Source organism: Trachypithecus francoisi, unplaced genomic scaffold (genome assembly GCF_009764315.1).
Source record: "Trachypithecus francoisi isolate TF-2019V2 unplaced genomic scaffold, Tfra_2.0 Lachesis_group12, whole genome shotgun sequence".
NCBI classification, from domain to species: domain Eukaryota; kingdom Metazoa; phylum Chordata; class Mammalia; order Primates; family Cercopithecidae; genus Trachypithecus; species Trachypithecus francoisi.
Window position 1 is genome coordinate 85,613,737 of NW_022681457.1, and position 14,169 is coordinate 85,627,905.

A 14,169-nucleotide genomic window follows, 5' to 3' on the forward strand; every position below is an offset into this window, starting at 1 on the left:
CTCTTTTTGTTCTTTTTCCCTGCCTGACCTTGATTATGGATGAAAGGCCTCAGTGGATAACTAGGCCTCTTCTAAATCACTCTGGTGGGGAGGGGAAGGAGTACTTCATTACAGCCTAGCAAGGGTGGAGATCTAGGCTTTCCACTTGGCCTTTGCTGATGGGGATGAGGGTGGGGCTGGAGTAGAGGGGCTATGGTCTAAAGGCTGTCTGTCAGCTGGGTGCGGTGTCTCATGCCTGTAATCCCAGCACTTTGGGAGGCTGAGGCAGGCGGATCATCTGAGGCGGAATGAGAGGCTGAGGCAGGCAGGAGAATTGCTTGAACCCGGGAGGCAGAGGTTGCAATGAGCCGAGATCATGCTACTGCACTCTAGCCTGGGCGACAGAGTGAGACTCTGTCTCAAAAAAAATCAAATCAAATGAAAGATAAAAATAAAAAAACAAGGCTGTTCGTCTTTCTAGGCTGTTTATTTTCTTGTCCTTTGACTACAGAAAGCAGACTTGCAGGACACCGTGGTTCATGCTTATAATTCCAGCACTTTGGGAGGCTGAGACCAGAGGATTGTTTGAGCCCAGGAATTTGAGATCAGCCTAGGAAACAGCGAGACACCCATCTCTACAAAAAAAAAAAAAAAAAAAAAAAGGCCAGGCGCGTTGGCTCACACCTGTAATCCCAGCAGTTTGGGAGGCCGAGGCAGGCAGCTCACCTGAGGTCAGGAGTTTGAGACCAGCCTGACCAACATGGTGAAACCCTGTCTCTACTACTAAAAATACAAAAAATAGCTGGGTGTGATGGTGCATGCCTGTAATCCTAGCAACTCAGGAGGTGAGGCAGGAGAACTGCTTGAGCCCGGGAGGCGGAGGTTGCAGTGAGCCGAGATGGCACCACTGCACTCCAGCCTGGGCAACAAGAGCGAAACTCTGTCTCAAAAAAAAAAAAAAAAATCAAAGCCGGGCTAGCCGCCACCTCGCCCGGCTAGTTTTTTGTAGTTTTTTTTAGTAAAGACAGGGTTTCACCGTGTTAGCCAGGATGGTCTCGATCTCCTGACCTCGTGATCCGCCCATCTCGGCCTCCCAAAGTGCTGGGATTACAGGCTTGAGCCACCGTGCCCGGCGAAAGCCTGGCTTTGATTAGTCAGGCATGGTGGCGCAGATCTGTAGTCTCAGCAGTTTGAGCCTGGCAGGTCAAGGCTTCAGTGAGCCATGATTGTACCACTGCACTCCAGCCTGGGCAATAGAGTGAGACACTCTCTCAAAAAAAAAAAAAAAAAGGAAAAGCAAAAAGAAAGGAAAAAAAACAAGCTTTTCTTGGGGCTTTTGTCTGCAGTCATTGGCAGTTTTGGGTTGCTGGCTTCTCCAGTACCCATTCTGACATATATGAGGCAAAAAGAAAACTTAGGCAGGTCACTGCTGAGTCATTCCTTGGGTCTGCAGGTCCCTAACCAATCTGCTTTCTTCTTGTTCAGTGTCTTTTTATGTTCATTTTGTATAATATAGAGTGTTTTGGGGGTTTTTAGCTGTACTTAGCAGGAGGACTGGGGAAAAGAATATCTGCTCTATCTCTCAGAAGCAGAAGTTGCTCCACATACTTTGAAAAATTAACGCCAGTGTTTAAAAATTCCTCAAAATGGCCATGCACTGTGGCTCACACCTGTAATCTCCACATTTTGGGAGGGCAAGGCAGGGATCCTAGGGGTTGGAGACCAGCCTGGACAACATGGCGAAGCCCTGTCTTTACAAAAATATCAACTGGCGTGGGGCGGGCGCGGTGGCTCACGCCTGTAATCCCAGCACTTTGGGAGGCTGAGGCGGGCGGATCACCAGGTCAGGAGATGGAGACCATCCTGGCTAACATAGGGAAACCCCGTCTCTACTAAAAAATACAAAAAATTAGCCAGGCGTGGTGGCGGGTGCCTGTAGTGCCAGATACTTGGCTGAGGAGTGAACCTGGGAGGCGGAGCTTGCAGTGAACCAAGATCACGCCACTGCACTCCAGCCTTGGCGACAGAGCGAGACTCCGTCTCAAAAGAAAAAACACACACACACACACACACACACACAAAATTATCCAGCATGGTGGCACATGCCTGCAGTCTCAGCTACTTGGGAGACTTGAGGTGGGAGAATCACGCAAGCCCTGGGAGGTTGAAGCTACACACTCCAGACGGGTCAACAGAGTGAGACCCTGTCTCAAAACAATTTTTTTTTCCTCAAAAAAATGTAGACTTCCGGTTGCTCATGAAATGCTGGAAGATGAGTCATGCTAGGCCTGCACTCCGTTTTGGTAACAGTTGGCTGTTGCTGGGTGCCCACTATTCCACAGATGGATTATATTGCACTGAATTTACCGTGGGCCCCACCTCTTCATACTCACTTACAAAAGGCCGGCATCACTCATCCTTGCATGACTGCAGGAGTCTGAACTTGCTATCTCTGTATCGAAGTTGTGTTTCATCTCCAGGAGGTGTTGGCCGCAGCAAAGATTGGATGTGACACCAGAAAAAAAGAGTCGTTGGCAGGATCCTTTAAGGATTCTGCTACATCACTGCAGAAGTGTTCGGTCTCCCAGCACAGAAACTCTGCCTTAGCACTTACTGTTCTGAGCAGTCACAGTTTAAAAAAAAATTCCCCTCCCTTATCTTAGGAAACAGCTAGCTCATTTCTCCTCTCAATTAGCCCCTAATCATGACTCAGTTACTCAGTGACGCTCCCAGCCAATTCTTGTGGGAGCCCTGCGGAGCGAGCCAGTGGGCCCATGGAAACATGTAATGTAGCAGAAGCCTTGGATTCTCAGTGGCTGCAAAGTGAAGCCCCGAGGGGTGGTGGCTTTGTATTTTGAAACAGCGGAGAATGCTGTGTTGGTAGCTCCAGCCAGATTGGTGATCCGAGTAATGTGGACGTTTCAATAGGCCCCAGCGGAGTCCTAAAAATATAGTCTGCCTGGTCAGCTCTGCCATGTCAGTTTCTAAAACTGTCAGCATCAGTAGCACAGCAGAACCATTCTCAAAGCACAGGCTTTTCAACTTTGGATTCACTGACCGCTTTCAGGGACAGAAGGCCTCATCAGCCTCCTAGCCTCTTTGATCCTGGGCACTCTGGCTTCTTTCTGAGAGGGAAGCATCAAGGGAAAGCTGCCCATCTGCTCTTGCCTGAGTCCTCACCACTCCTTGTCCACAGCTCTGTGTCCAGGAACAGCCACCAATGCTTCTGACCAGAGCTGAGAAATGATGAGCTCTTTGCTGTATTTTGATAAAATGAAGCCCAGCGTGGACAGCAGGCACGAGCTTCCTGCAGGAACCTTGGCTTCCCTGAGGTACTCAGGCCTCTAGGGGACCAAACACAAAACAATCTGATTTGTCATCAAGGACACCAGCTCAACACATTTGCAGATGCGTTTGGCCTGGAACATCATCCTTCTCCTTGGCCACAGTGCCATGTGCCTAGCCCTCCAATGTCACAGGGAAAGAGCACCGGTGTCAAACTAGGAGGTAACCCAATTCAAAGAGATCCTTCAGGAGGGCTTGGCCATAGAGAAAAGGATGAGGGGGAAGAGTAGGCAGGCAGAGGAGAAAAAAGAAGCAGCATGGTTATCTTTTGTCTAGTATCTATTGTGTATAAAGTATTTTGCGTTAAATGCTGTGTGTGTGTGTATTCACTTAATTATCAGGGAAATCCTGTGAAGTAAGAATGATCTCAGGCCAGGCACGGTGGCTCCACGTCTGTAATCCCAGCACTTTGGTAGGCTGAGGCGGGCAGATCACGAGGTCAGGAGATCGAGACCATCCTGGCTAACATAGTGAAACCCCGTCTCTACTAAAAATACAAAACATTAGCCAGGCATGGTGGCATACACCTGTAGTCCCAGCTACTCGGGAGGCTGAGGCAGGAGAATTGCTTGAACCCGGGAGGCAGAGATTGCAGTGAGCTGAGATCACACCACTGCACTCCAGCCTGGGCGACAGAGCGAGACTCTGTCTGAAAAAAACAAGCAAACAAAAAACGAAAAAGAAAGATCTCTACTTTGCAATTAAAGAAACTTCGACTCAGAGGCTGGGCGTGGTGGCTTACACTTGTAATTTCAGCATTTTGGGAGACTGAGGTGGAGTCTCACTCTGTCGCCCGGGCTGGAGTGCAGTGGCACGATCTCGGCTCACTGCAAGCTCCCCTTCCCGTGTTCACGCCATTCTCCTGCCTCAGCCTCCCAAGTACCTGGGACTACAGGTGCCCGCCACCATGCCTGGCTGTTTTGTATTTTTAGTAGAGACAGGGTTTCACTGTGTTAGCCAGGATGGTCTCGATCTCCTGACCTCGTGATTTGCCCGCCTCGGCCTCCCTAAAAAATAGTCAATTTATTAAACTCTTCAATTCATACCAAATCCAATATGCCATCTGCTTCCTGCTGGGATCCCCCCAAGGACAGCTCATGATGCTATAGATTTGATTTTCCTGCTCAATCCCACCATTTATTCAGAATCCTGACCGGGACTTTGAAAACCACTGGGCAGCATAATGACTGCTGTCCTTGTCACCAACCACTTCTAGCAGGAGCAGGGGAACGGGGCTTGGTGCTATGGAGCGGCTCCTTCTGCCTGTTGTTGTCAGATTCTCTGCTGTCTGGCTGGCAGGACAATTTGCTATGGCCTGGCTTTTGGAACTGATTCTGGGCTAGGTATAGGATCCCAGGAGAACCCATGTTCTACAAACCCCACTCTGGGGAAAACTGACCCAGACTGGGTTTTGGGATGTTTGATGTTAATAAGGCAAGTGATCTGTCTACTGAACTTACTGCTCCAAGTAGGACATTGTAACTTTGAGTTCCCCTCGTCCCTTTCATATTGGAGGAGTTGTCTGGGCAGCAGGAGCTACAGCAGGTCAGATTGCTCTAGTTTTTCTGCTCAAGTTGCTATAGTTTGCAAGTGACAGCCACCAATTCCAGGGACTTGAATGGCTACTGGAGTTGAGCAAGTCATCCAACTGACTGGGCTGGGTAGTGCAGGGAGGGAGAGGACACTATTTGGACTGACTCCAGGCAGGGACATCAGAACTAGTCTCCCTAGGTGGGCAGGGACTTTACCTCCTCTGCATTTTCACCACCACTGTCCTAGGCCAGCTGTGTGCCTCCTCACTACAAGCCAGCGATTGCTGGGCCAACATGTGCTTCCTGAAAACACAGATCCAGCCTCTCTTGTTCTTTCCACTTATCAGGTGGCTCAAAGGCCACCTGATCAATCTTCCAAAAGCTCAGATCCTAAACCTACACGGGCTTCCCAGTACTGTCAGTAATTCCTGTGCTTGCTTTCATGGCTTATCTTATCTTTTTCAATCTTTGCTCCTCCTTCTCCATTCTCCCTCCTCCCCCTTATCCTTCTCTTCCTTCCTTCCTTCCTTTCTTTTTCTTTTTCTTTCTTTTCCTTCCTTCCTTCTCCGTCTCCTTCTCCTTCTTCTTTCTCCTTCTCCTCCTCCTCTTCCTTTCTTCTCTGCCTCCCTCTCGTCATCCTCCTGCTTCTTCTTCTCCTCCTCCTTTTCTTCTCCTTTTTTTTTAAGACAAAGTCTCACTCTGTCACCCAGGCTGGAGTGCAGTAGCGCCATCTCGACTCACTGCAACCTCCTCCTCCCGGGTTAAAGCGATTCTCCTGCCTCAGACCATGCCTGGCTAATTTTTGTACTTTAGTAGAGGCAGGGTTTCACCATGTTGGCCCGGCTGGTCTCAAACTCCTTACCTTGTGATCCACCTGCCTCAGCCTCCCAAAGTGCTGGGATTACAGGCATGAGCTATTGCACCCGGCCTTTCTCCTTTTTTCTTTTTCTTCCTCCTTCTCCTTTGAACCCAGGAGGCAGAGGTGGCAGGGTACTCCACTGTGGAGTGTGCCACTGTACTCCAGCCTGGGTGACAGAGCAAGACTCCATCTCAAAAATATTGTCAAAAAATAACAATAAAAACTTCTTCTTTCTCCTCCTCCTTTCTTTCCTTTTTCTTTTTTCAAGACAGAGTCTTGCTCTTGTTGCCCAGTGGCGAGATCTCGGCTCACTGCAACCTTCACCTCGCGGGTTCAAGCAATTCTCCTGCCTCAACCTCCCAAGTAGCTGGGATTATAGGCATGTGCCAACACGCCCAGCTAATTTTTGTATTTTTGGAAGTGATGGGGTTTTACCATGTTGGCCAGGCTGGTCTCGAACTCCTGACCTTGTGATCTGCCCGCCTCAGCCTCCCAATTCTTCTTCTTTCTTCTTCCTTCCTCCTTCTTCCTTTCTTCTTTTTCTTCCTCCTCCTTCTTTTTTCTTCCTCCTCCTTCTTCCTCCCTCCTACTCCTCCTGCCTTCTCCTCCTTCTTGTCTTTCTCTTCATCCTTCCTCTTCTTCTTTCTTTTTCTTCTTGTTGGGGGCTGGGGGGTGTTGCACCAAAATCCATAATGCTGACATGTAAACCAGTTCACAATGGAGGAACTCTGATTGAAGAGGATGTCAGGGATCTGCTAATAATTCCTTCTCCACTTTTGTTTGAAAACCGCTGCTTGAACCAAATGGTTCTGATCACCATTGCTCTCAAATACCTCCATGTTGGTCAGGCACGGTGCCTCATGCCTGTAATCTCAGCACTTTGGGAGGCCGAGGCAGGATGATCACCTGAGGTCAGGAGTTTGAGACCAGACTGACCAACATGGTGAAACCCCATCTCTACTAAAAATACAAAAATTAGCCAGGCATGGTGGTGTGCACCTGTAATCCCAGCTACTTGAGAGGCTGATGCAGGAGAATTGCTTGAACCCAGGAGGTGGAGGTTACAGTGAGCCGAGATTGTGCCATTGCAATCCAGCCTGGGCAAAATGAGCAAAAAACTCCGTCTCAAAAAAAAACAAAAAACAAAAAACAAAAACCCATGCTTTTGTTCATGCTGTCTTCTCTGTATGTAATGCCTGGCATCTCTTCATGTCCAAATCTTCTTTCTTTTTCTTTTTTTTTGAGACAGGGTCTCAACCTGTTGCCCAGGCTGGAGTGCAGTGGTGCAGTCATGGCTCACTACAGCTTCTCATGTCCAAATGTTATCTGTCCTTTAGGGGACAACATGAATGCTACAAAGCCTCCAGACCATTTCTGTCTCCAGCCCTCAACATTCACTCTCATGCCCAAAAAGCCTTTTTCCCTTCTCTGGGCCTACCCAGGACTTGTGCTTCCTTCATGGAAATGAGTGAGTACTATCTACCACAGACTAATTATCTGTATCCAGATTTCATTTCTCAGCTCCGTAAGAGGCGGGCCCTTGACTCTATCCATCATCTGTCACTCTTCCACAAAGCTCAACTCAGTGTCTTGTCCTTGGTTTCATGCCAGATGCCACACCAAGAATAAAAGTAATGTTAGGTAAATGAAAATAGGTTGACCAACATTGTCTCCAGCTTTGTGGATAAGGAATTTCTATCTCCTGGGGAGGGTAGATGGAGAGATGTTGGTCCAAAGATACAGAATTTCAATTAATTAGACTGGAGGAATATGTTCAAGAGCACTGTTGTACAACATGGTGACTACAGTTAATAACAATGTATTACGTTCTTTTTTTTTTTTTTTTGAGATGGAGTCTCGCTCTGTCACCCAGGCTGGAGTGCAGTGGTGCAATCTCAGCTTACTGCAACCTCCGCCTCCCAGGTTCAAGTAATTCTCCTGCCTCAGCCTCCCGAGTAGCTGGGATTACAGGTGCGGCCACCAAGCCTGGCTAATTTTTATATTTTTAGTAGAGACAGGGTTTCACCATGTTGGCCAGGCTGGTCTCAAACTCCTGACCTCAAGCGATCCACCCCCCTCGGCCTCCCAAAGTGCTGGGATTACAGGCATGAGCCACCGCACCCGGCCAGCATATTGTATTCTTAAAAATTACTAAGATTTTGTGTTCTCACCACAAAAATGAAAGTATATGGAGTAATGCATATATTAATTTGCTTGACTTAGCCATTCTATAATATATACATATTTCAAAACAGTGTGTTGTACATGATAAATATATACGATTTTGTCAATTAAATAAGAAACTTTGGGGCCGGGTGCAGTGGCTCATGCCTGTAATATCACCACTTTGGAAGGCCGAGGCGGGCGGATCATTTGAGGTCAGGAGTTCAAGACCAGCCTGGCCAACAGGGCGAAATCTCGACTCTACTAAAAATATAAAAATTAGCTGGGCATGGTGGCGTGTGCCTGTAATCCCAGGTACTTGGGAGGCTGACGCAGGAGAATCACTTGAACCAGGAGGTGGAGGTTGCAGTGAGCCAAGATTGTGCCACCATACTCCAGCCTGGGTGACAGAGCAAGATTCCATCTCAAAAAGTAACAACAATAATTATTATTGCTATTATAACCTGCTATGAACATTCATGAACAAGTCTCTATTTAAACATACATTTTCATTTATCTTGAGAAAATATCTAGGTATGAAGATTCTTAGTCATGTGGTAAGTGTATGCTAAACTTTATAAGAAACAGGCCAACAGTTTTCCAAAGTGATTGTATCATGTTATATTCCTACTGGCAATGTAAGAGAGTTCCAGACACTCTACATCTTCAGCAACATTTGGCGATGTCAGTTTTTCAAAAATTTTGGACATTCCAATGGATGTGAGGTGGTATCGCAGCATGGTTGTAATTTGCATTTTCCAGATTACTAATGATATTATCTTTTTATGTGCTTATTGACAATTTGTATATCTTCTTTTAGGAAAATATCTGTTCAAGTATTTTGTCATTTTTAAAAAGTTGTATTGACTGGGCACAGTGGTTCACACCTGTAATTCCAGCACTTTGGGAAGCCGAGGCAGGTGGATCACCTAAGGTCGGGAGTTCAAGACCAGCCTGACCAACATGGAGAAACTCCATCTCTATTTAAAAAAATACAAAACTAGCTGGGCATGGTGGCACATGCCTGTAATCCTAGCTACTCGACGGCTGAGGCAGGAGACTCGCTTCAACCTGGGAAGCGGAAGTTGCGGTGATCTACTCCAGCACTCTAGCCTGGGCAATAAGAGCAAAACTCCTTCATATTTAAAAAAAACAAAACAAAACAAAAAAACTGTATTGTGAGCCTTTTAGTTACAGATTTGCAGATATGAGTAATATATACTGGTGTAAACACACAGACGTACTTTAGACACAAGACTTTCGTCAGATATATGTATATTGAACATTTCTGTTAATTTTGGCTTGCCTATTCATTTTCTTCATAGTGTCCTTTGATGAACAAAAGGTATGTTTTGTTTTTTTGAGACAGTTTTACTCTGTCCCCCAGGCTGGAGTGCAGTGGCACGATCTCAGCACAATGCAACCTCTGCCTTCTGAGTTCAAGTGATTCTTGCGCCTGACTCTGAGTAGCTGGGATTACAGATGTGCATCACTCTGCCTAAGTTTTTTGTATTTTTGGTAGAGATGGGGTTTCGCCGTGTTGGCCAGGCTGTTTCCAACTCCTGGCCTCAAGTGATCCACCCTGCCTTGGCTTCCCAAAGTATTGGGATTACAGGGGTGAGCCACTGTGCCCGGCCAGATGAAGAAACATTTTAATTTTGACGAAATTCAAATTATCAGTTTTTCTTAATGGTTAGTGATTTCTGTGTCCTAATATATCTTTGCATATTCTTTTGCATTTCTTTTAGAACTGTGCTATCTTCAACAAGTTCACTGATTCTTTTTTTGAGACAGAGTCTTGCTCTGTCACCAGGCTGGAGTGCAGTGGCACGATCCTAGCTCACAGCAATCTCCACCTCCTTAGTTCAAGTGATTTTCCTGCCTCAGCCTCCCAAGTAGCTGGAACTACAGGCATGCATCACCCCAGCTAATTTTTGTATTTTTAGTAGAGAAGGGGTTTCACCATGTTGACCAGGATGATCTTGAACTCTTGAGCTCATGATCTGCCCATGTCAGCCTCCCAAAGTGCTGGGATTACAGGTGTGAGCCACCGTGCCTGGCCTCGCTGATTCTTTTCTCTGTCATTTTCACTCTGCTACTGAGCCCACCCATTTTTTTTTCTTTTTTCTTTTTTTTTTTGAGACAGAGTCTCGCTCTGTCACACAGGCTGGAGTGCAGTGGCGCAATCTCAGCTCACTGCAACCTCCAGCTCCCTAGTTCAAGCAATTCCCCTGCCTCAGCCTCTCGAGTAGCTGGGATTACAGGCGTGTGCCACCACACCTGGCTAATTTTTAAAATATTTTTAGTAGAGATGGGGGTTTCACCATGTTGGCCAGATTGGTCTCGAACTCCTAACCTCAGGCAATCTGCCCACCTCAGCCTCCCAAAGTGCTGGGATTACAGGCGTGAGCCACTGCACCTGGCTGAGCCCATCCATTTTTCAAAAATAATTCTGAGGCTGGGTGTAGTGGCTCACGCCTGTAGTCCTAGCATTTTGGGAGGCCAGAGGGGTGGATCACCTTAGGTCAGGAGTTCAAGACCAGCCTGACCAATATGGTGAAACCCTGTCTCTACTAAAAATACAAAAATTAGCCAGGTGTGGTGGTGGGCACCTGTAGTCCCAGCTACTTGGGAAGCTGAGACAGGAGAATTGCTTGAACTCGGGAGGTGGAGGTTGTAGTGAGCCAAGATCATACCACTGCACTCCAGCCTGAGTGACAGAGGAGGACTTTGCCTAAAAAAAAAAAAAAAAAAAATTCTGAGTTGGGCACCGTGGCTCACACCTGTAATTCCAACACTTTGAGAGGCCAAGGCAGGTCAATCACCTGAGCTCAGGAGTTCAAGACCAGCCTGGCCAACCTGGTGAAAGCCTGTCCCTACTAAAAATATTTAAAAATTAGCTGGATGTGGTGGCAGGGGCCTGTAATCCCAGCTACTCAGGAGGCTGAGGCAGGGGAATCGCTTGAATCTGGGAGGCGAAGGTTAGAGTGAGCCAAGTTCATGCCATTGCACTCCAGCCTCAGCAACAAGAGCGAAACTCTGTCTCAAAAAAAAAAAAAAATTCTGGTTGCTATATTTTTCTTTTAAATAATTTCAGATAGACTTTCATAATAGTTTATGCATGTGTGTGTGTATATATATATATATATTTTTTATATTTATTTTAAAAAATTAGAGACATGGTCTCACTACATTGTCTAGGCTGGTCTTGAACTCCTGAGCTCAAGCCTTGGCCTCCCTAAGTGCTAGGATTACAGGTGTGAGCCATTGCACCCAACCCACTTTAAAATTTTCTACTTCTAGTTTTATATATTCTAGTCGCTGAGTTTGTTGTTGTTGTTAATTCTATTCAGTTTGATGTGTGGGTCAATCCAGGGTCTACCTAGGACTTCATAAACAGGCTTAAATAATCCCTTTCACCGGTTTCTTCTCTTCTAAAATCCTCTTTGGAGAGCCAGATGCAGTGGCTCGCGCCTGTATCCCCAACACTTTGGGAGGCCGAATCACCTGAGGTTGGGAGTTCAAGACCACCCTGACCAACATGGAGAAAACCCGTCTCTACTAAAATTACAAAATTAGCCAGGCGTGGTGGTGCATGCCTATAATCCCAGCTACACGGGAGGGTGAGGCAGGAGAATTGCTTGAACCCAGGAGGTGGAGGTTGTGGTGAGCCCAGATGGCACCATTGCCCTCCAGCCTGGGTAACAAGAGTGAAACTCTGTCTCAAAAAAAAAAAAAATAAAGAGTATTTTTCATGAGATTCCATGATTGGATATATCCATTTAATCACCACTATATTCAAGATATAGAACACTTCCATCACCCTAGAAAGTTCCTCATGTCTCTCCCATTCAATCCCTATCCCCTCCTTAGGCAATTATTGTTTTACTTTCTATCCTCAGAGATTAGTTTGCCTGTTCTTGAATTTCAATTTCATATGAATGGAATCATATGGTGTGTATGTGTAAACCTTATTGTGCATACACACTACACTGGTTCACTGGTTGTATATATATATATATTTGTTTTGGCTTCTTTCAAGCAGCCTGATTTTGAGATTTCCTGTATTGGCTTTTTTTTTTTTTTTTTTTTTGCCACCCCTCTTTGTATGCTTTGATCTACCTTCAACTTCACTGAACCTTTTGCCTCTTTTTTTGTGTGTGTGATGGAGTCTTGCTCTGTCCCAGGCTGGAGTGCCGTGGTGTGAGCTCGGCTCACTGAAACCTCCGCCTCCCAGGTTCAAGCGGTTCTCCTGCCTCAGTCTCCCAAGTAGCTGGGACTACAGGCATGTGCCACCACACCCACCTAATTTTTGTATTTTTAGTAGAGACGAGGTTTCACCATGTTAGCCAGGCTGGTCTCAAACTCCTGACCTCAGGCAGTCCACCCACCTCAGGCTCCCAAAGTGCTGCTGGAATTACAGGCGTGAGCCACTGCACCTGGCCTCCCCTCTAATTTGTTAAGCCTAGCTAGTAAATTATTTATTTTAGATATTGCAGGTGTTCTTCATAAGATTTTCATTAAGGTCTTTTGCTGTTTCTGTTTCTCTTCTAAGATTGCCTGTCTGTTCACTCATTATGACTATTAAGTCTTTGAACTTTTTTTTTTTTTTTTTGAGACAGAGTCTCGGTCTGTCACCCAGGCTGGAATGCAGTGGCTCAATCTCGGCTCACTGCAAGCTCCGCCTCCTGGGTTCACACCATTCTCCTGCCTCAGCCTCCCAAGCAGCTGGGACTACAGGTGACCGCCACCACACCCGGCTAATTTCTTTTTGTATTTTTAGTAGAGATGGGGTTTCACTATGTTAGCCAGGATGGTCTTGATCTCCTGACCTCATGATCCACCCGCCTCGGCCTCCCAAAGTGCTGGGATTACAGGCTTGAGCCACTGTGCCTGGCCAAACTTTTTTTTTTTTTTTTGAGACAGAGTTTCAGTCTGTTACCCAGGCCGGAGTGCAATGGTGGGATCTCAGCCCACTGCAACCTCCACCTCCTGGGTTCAAGTGATTCTCCTGCCTCAGCCTCCCAAGTAGCTGGGATTACAGGCGCATGCCACCACACCTAATTTTTGTGTTATTAGTGGAGACAGGGTTTCACCATGTTGGCCAGGCTGGTCTTGAACTCCTGACCTCAGGTGATCCACCCACCTTGGCCTCCCAAGTGCTGGGATTACAGGGGTGAGCCGCCACGCATGGCCCAAACATATTTTTGATAGATATTTTTAAGTCCTTCTCTGCTGATTCAACTTCTGAGTCATCTTGGGGTCTGTTTCTGTGGACTGCTTTTCTCCTTTACTATATGTCCCATTTCCCATTTACAATATACATGTCTGTTGTATACTAAACATTGTGAATGATAAAAGTTGTAGACTCTAGCTTCTGTTGTTATTTACTGAAAAGTGTTGGTTTTTGTTCTGGCAGGCAATTCTCTTTGAGTTGATGGAAAATTGATTTTATCCAATGTTAGGCTGGGTCTAGGAAAAGACCTTTCAGCTTGTATACAGTATAACTAGGAGGTCCAACTTCATTCTTTTGCATGTGGCTATTTGATTATCCCAGCACCACTTGTTGACCATTCAGTAGTCTTGGTACTCTTGTCAAAAAACAATTGACTGGTCAGGGTGCAGTGGCTCAGGCCTGTAAATCCCAACACTTTGGGAGGCTGAGGTCAGGAGATTGAGACCAACCTGACCAACATGGTGAAACCCCATCTCTACTAAAAATACAAAAATTAGCCAGGCATGGTGGCGTGTACCTGTAGTCCCAGCTACGGGGAGGCTGAGGCAGGAGAATCATCACTTGAACCTGGGAGGCAAAGGTTACAGTGAACCAAGATTGCTTGGGCAACAGAGCCTGGGCACTGTTGTGAGACTCCAGCCTGGGCAACAGAGTGAGACTCCATCTCAAAAACAAACAAACAAACAAACAAAAAACAATTGACCAAATGCTTGCCTATTGTGATTTTTTTTTAAGTAATTAAAAAAAAAATCAATTGACCATAGATGTGTTTATTTCTGAACTTTGCAATTCTATCTATATGTCTATCCTTATGCTAACACCACACTCTCTCAATTATTACTGCTTTGTAGTAAGTTCTGAAATAATTGGAAAGTGTTGAGTCCTCTAAATATGCTCATCATTTTCAATATTGTTTTTTCATATTCTAGGTTCCTTATAACCTCCTATAATTTTTTTTTCTTAGACAAGGTCTGGCTTTGTTGCCCAGGCTGGAGTGCAGTGGTGCAATCTCAGCTCACTGCAACCTCTGCCTCCTGGGCTCAAGCAATCCTACC